This window comes from Formica exsecta, unplaced genomic scaffold (genome assembly GCF_003651465.1).
Source record: "Formica exsecta isolate Colony F162 unplaced genomic scaffold, ASM365146v1 scaffold371, whole genome shotgun sequence".
Classification (NCBI taxonomy): Eukaryota; Metazoa; Arthropoda; class Insecta; order Hymenoptera; family Formicidae; genus Formica; species Formica exsecta.
This window is the reverse complement of record NW_021850953.1, coordinates 5,329-11,436: the sequence shown is the minus strand read 5'-3', so window position 1 is coordinate 11,436 and position 6,108 is coordinate 5,329. Positions and strand designations below refer to the sequence as shown.

The 6,108-nt window shown below is 33.0% G+C and overlaps 1 pseudogene; it reads left to right on the top strand.

Annotated features, from left to right (window-relative positions):
• Positions 1-5,329, top strand: part of LOC115239332 — a 19,180-nt pseudogene extending 13,851 nt beyond the window's left edge.
• The last annotated feature ends 779 nt before the right edge of the window (positions 5,330-6,108 follow it).

Genomic DNA, 6,108 nt, shown 5'->3' with positions numbered 1-6,108 from the left:
GCGTGCTAATCTTCCACGTTTCGGTACTCGAGAATATCATTATCAACATTATATTGCTGAATTTTTATTTAAAAGACTCTATACTTTTGATAAGCGTATTGATGTTTTTTTTTAAATAATGAACAGATTATATCCAATAAATAATTAATTCAACATATTTATATTTTATTTTTGAACACCCTATATACGCAAAAACGTGTTTATTTTAGTTTATATGTGTAGTATACGTAGGACTATTTCTGTAAAATAACTTAAATATCCAGTTTTTCATTGTCAGACTATGTATAAATCTTGATTTTTACAAATTTTTGTTTGTTAATAACTTTTTAATAAGCAACAAGCGACGATTAAATTAGAAGAAAAAGTTACTCAGAATTATGTCCTTGACAACATATATCAAGGTCAAGGTCATTGGGGCTGGGTCCCCTTTTCGCTATATTTACCGCGAACTTAATGTTCTTAGCAATGAATTGAGGATGTGATAGCAGACAGGCCCTATCAAGTAAACGGATGGCAGTGCTGCTCTTTTGACAAAGAGGGTGCTGAGAGAAAAAATTTAAGTACTTCCCTGAAAAAGTTGTTTTATGAAACCAATCACAAATGATGTGGTTATTATATAAAATCAGAATTACATATCCAGGAAGCTTAATTTGTTGTTATCTTCGATCTCTGTCGTATATTGAACTCTAAGATGGAACGAGTTGAACGTGTCTAACATATGGTTTAACAAAGTTGGAGGCACATAAAGTATAACATCATCTACATATCTGAAATGGAAGAGAGGAGTAAACCTTAAAATTTCAAGTGCCATCGATTCAATATCTTGCAGAACAATGTCAGCGACAATGGGTGAAAGCGGGGAGCCAATGGGAGTTCAAAAAGTTTGTTGATAAATAATATTGTTAAACATGAAAAAAGTATAGTTTAACACTAATTTGATGGCTGAAATAAATTCGGCTTTAGGGATATTGCAATTAGCAGCCATGTGATTTGTGATCCCATCTTCGGGAGACACTATAGGCGCGTTATACTTACCCACACAGAAAAATGATATGTATTAGATATCTGCTAGATATCTTCAATGTCTACCAGGGATATTAGTGGACGTGAATATGTGGACATTATATGATATCTAATGGATATCTACTGGATATTTTTAAATAAATTTTTAGTTAACATGGATGTGTGGATAATATGTGGATATCCACTAGATATCCCAGCTGGTTATACGGGAGATATAGATATTTTTGATATTTAATAGATATCTATTGATTATCCATAGCAGATATGGACATTATATGAATATGTCGATATCCAGTAGATATCGATTAGATATGTAGCTCTGTGTGGGTAATGACCACAACGCTCGCGAACATTATCTGTTTAACTTTCGGTGAACAACAAGGATGAGATGATACCATGAGCATTGCGGTCGTTGAGTGGAACGCGCCCTATACTGCGTTCACGGAGAGAACGACCACGCTTTTCATCCGGTTCGGTCAGATCCCGCCCATTTTGTCCCCTTCACGCCGCCAAACGGGTCTTACAGCTTGCAGGCCACATCCGGCTATAGTTGACAGAGGGGACCCGCGCGCATAAATCCTAATGCATTCTTTCGAACATTCGAGAATTAGTTGTCACGTGTAGCGGTACACTACATTTTGAAAATGATTTGAAGTGATATAAATTGAGCGAGAAATGACTCGCTTTCTGAAACATCTACAATTATTTTATTTTGTGTGGGTTTAAAAGAAGATAAAAATTTTTACAGTATACGAATGAGGATATTATGAATATAATTGTTTAGAATTTCTTTCTAGCACAGAAAAGTTCTTTATGAAAAATAAGCTTTCAATATTATGATATTTCTTCCGAGCTTTATAAGCGGATATACGCGCACGTACGCGATACACGATTGATACGCACATACGGCATACGGCATTGAAGTAGCGCGTTCGAGTTCCTTGCCTAATCTCCACTCTGTCCAAAGCTGCGCGCAGCGTGATCGTTCTCTCCGTGTACGTAGTATAATGTCATTTCTATTGATATATTAGTGAACAAAGGAATCATATCTGAAGGAATAAAATTATCAGGGATAGATATATTTGTGAATTTGTTTACAAGTTTGAAACTATTGGAAATATGACCGCTGTCAGAAAACTTTTGAACATTGTTCGGTAAAGAAATGAAGCTAAACGATATAATGGACTACTATAAGGATACTATTAATTTGAGGAGGCAATTATATTTATGTGTGTGATCTTGGGAAGACCGTACACCCTCAGTAACACTCCATCACTGCAATAAAAAGATCTGTATGTTGCCGGCGAAATGAACCCAGAATCTCTCCATCTAGAAAGTAGTTAACAGGATGTGAGTCTTTTAATAGGATCTTTTGTCAAGACTATGTAAGTATCAGTGTCACCGAGTAGATCTATATTTTTGAGATAGGTGTTCTTATCCAAAGCGATAGTAATAAGCATTGTCCTTATCAGCCCGCGTAAGTAAAAGGTTTAATATTGATTATCATTTAAGAACTTTTTAGTAGCAGAGATTCGTTGTTTAATAATAGTATTAACTGGACATTTTAGAATTGAGTGAGTCGGTAACTTGTTAAAAATATGTGCTGATCGATTCTGAATGGCTATCTGTTTGTTGAGCGGAAATTTTCTCAGGTTATTCTGAAAATTCTTGAACTCTACTGTAAATTTATTGTTGTTAGTAGCAGGGAGATTAAAGTTATCGCCAAGTTGGAGGAAACTCTGTACTTCCTCCGGAATGATGGTCGAAGATAGGTTCACGAAACATTTCGTGTCAATATTTAATAAGGAGTATTGAGTATCTCTAAATGAAATCGGATCAATTTTGATCTCGATGTCACTGCTATGTTTATTCATTCTTAATGTTAAAATCTCTTATTATAGTCTCAACAAAATGCGCAAGTTCATAAAAGCACACAAAAATATGTTGCCTAAAACCACGTACAACAATGTAGTGTACAAAATTAATTGTAATGATTGCGATGCATTCTATGTTGGTCAGACCAGCAAATAATTACATACCAGAATATCCGAACATCGGAACCATATCAGGAGGAACACAACGAGCCGCTCAGTGATCACGGATCACAGATTTGAACTTGATCATGAATTTGAGTGGAATGACGTTGAGATTTTAGATAGCGAACCCTTTTTAAATAAACGTCTAATTTCTGGAATGATATTTATTAAACGTCAAAAGAACAGCTTGAATATAACAGACCGGAACTCTTACCAGATATTTATACGCCAGTCATTAACAAGTTGTCAAAACTTTAAACATCGCGTCGTGTTGTTTAGTTTTTCTCTGAATATATGTTTTCAAAGCTTCATGTGAAGTCTCACCTTGTCACATTCAAAGAGATACGTTAGTGCCTCTCGAAATGTCACTGAGACAAGACCGATAAGATGACACACATTACAATTAGAATTATTATTATATATAGTTCCTAATTTGAATGTGACAAGCTGGGGCTTCACATAGCATCCGCATCATCGACTCGATGTATCGTAAGTTACACTGGCCGTATTTTCCACCTTCGTGTCGTTTTCTCTCGGCAATACGTGACTATATGTTACAGATTACATTAAGGAGTGATCTCAGACATATGTATGGACTCCATTTTTTTCCGTTATTTTTTGACCAACCAACTGGGAATCAAACAACTTGGAGATGCACCGTTGCATAGTAAACCCAGTTATAATATTTTTTTGTTGGAATTGATGTGAGAGACAATCTTCCCATTTTAACGTGCTTATTTGATCTAGCATTATTACTTTTCTAACCAATTGACATCACTACCGATTTTACTCATGTATCACTCAACAATGTACTCATTATTCTATTCCGTTTTTTTCGCATTATCGTTGTTCGGCATGCTGTCCATCGACTGTGTTTAGATAACAATTTTATTACTGTCAAATAGAGCTGAAGATGACAAAAAAAAAGAGTCGAGACGTAGGCAACTTATAGTTTTTTTATTATTGTCAATCAATAAACATTGTTTTTTGCGCCCTAAGTACTACGCTTGGCTCCTTACGCCGATTATTTCCGCGCGTGTGTGTGCGTGTGCGCGCGCGCGCGCGTGTTGTGTGTGTGTTTGTGTTTGTATGTGTAGTTATGTAGATATATATGTATTTTAGTAATTAGTTATTCATTAATAACAATATATTTTGCTTTCCCATTTTTTCATTATAAATATATCATATTGCCATAGCGTGAAAATTCGCGTGCTTTTACACGGGAAGCTGTCTATTGAGTTTGAGATGCATTAAACTCGATTAATTCTTCCGCAAATAGAAAAGATAAGAGATCGTGTTTTTTTAATTAAACAACATAAGAGAAAACAATTACGCACGTAAACTCATTACTTACTGTTTGTTGAAGTAAGCTCCCTGTTAAAATTTATAAGAATTTCTGTGCCGTATATATATTAATTATTGTATTATCCATTATTACATGTGAATTATAAAAAATATATGATATGTAAAAAAACATTTAAAAAATTATAATTATATATAAAAACAAGTAGAGTTGCGCAAATTAGAAACTTGCACATTGCTTCCTCATTCATATAAAAAAATTTAATCCGATATCTCAAATTTTCCGAAAGTTAGAGGTTGTACAATATATTGCGTACATACAAACATACATACACACACTTATACATACATACATACAGACATTTTTTAGGAATATGATTTTTCGACGTTTTGGAACATTCTAAACACATTGGCATAGAAAACTCGAAAAAAAATTTTGTCACGAAAACAAAGCTTCCTCTATGAGGAAGCAAAATAAATAAATAAATAGAAATTAAATATTTTAATACAAAACTAAAAATTAAAGTAGAGTTGCATCAAAATTATGGCAAGAAACAACATACAACAATTATCTATTGCATTATAAAACATATTTTTTAATTACATTATAAATATTATTATTCTTTTGTATATCAATGTATTTTTATTTTATAAAGGTAACGATGCGCTATTTATCAACATTACATTACATGTTTGTGGTCAAATAAAAATTCTAAGAGCCCATTTTGCAAGCTTAGATGTTACATGTCCGCAAATCTACGATCGTTTCAACAAACTTTTATAGAGGCATATTTACTTGATAGGAATGACCAGGAAACTTGCCGAAGTAATTAGTCCTATTTTATTAGCGGAACTCTTCGTTATTAGCATATGTATTTGCATAATGGGTGAATATTAAATTACTTAATACTATCTTGCACAAAACATCTATTATAAATTAAGAGGATGCCAGAGCGACGGGCGAACTCCGACGGGTGAACGCCCTCATCTAAGTGTAACTAAAAGTGTCGGTCTAAACGTAACTAAAAGTGTCGGTATATTACCAACGTTTTATAGTTACATTACACCGATATCATTATGTAGAGAGTAATTGTCAAGGATATGTGCATACTTTGGAAAGAGCAATAAAATACAAGCTTTTCGCATTGTGTTAAATATGTAGAGACAGAAAATATGTTGGATTTCTACTCTATTTCTGTTCTATCGTTTTGTAGAAGCAATGACTTTACATAGATATCTGTTTATGTTGCATACATATTTTGAATAGAAAAATCTATAATATTGCTCATATTATTTCTTTTGATTTTATCATAATGTATATATATATATACATCATATAATACATCATATAATATTACTAATATTATTAATTATTAATGTTATAATGTTTAATTAAATTATTATTATTATTATTTAATTATTTGAATATTTAATTAAATTATTCAAGAATTAAATGTTTTCCGTATAAGATTTATAATCTGTTAATATTAGCCTATCGCCATAATGTACGACGTAGGCGTAATATACACAGCGTAATACATAGAAAACGAGAAAATAAAATCAGCTGTGCAGTAAAAATCAATATCACCTGACTTGAAAAAATCAATAACAGATGACAGATCGGTACGCGTGTAAGTGTAATTACGGGCCTGAGCGCGCGAGTTTTACGCGATATCATTGGCAAACTTTGATCGCTTATAACTCAAAAACTATTGCAGCCTCAAAATTTTTGTATTAAAATTTTTGA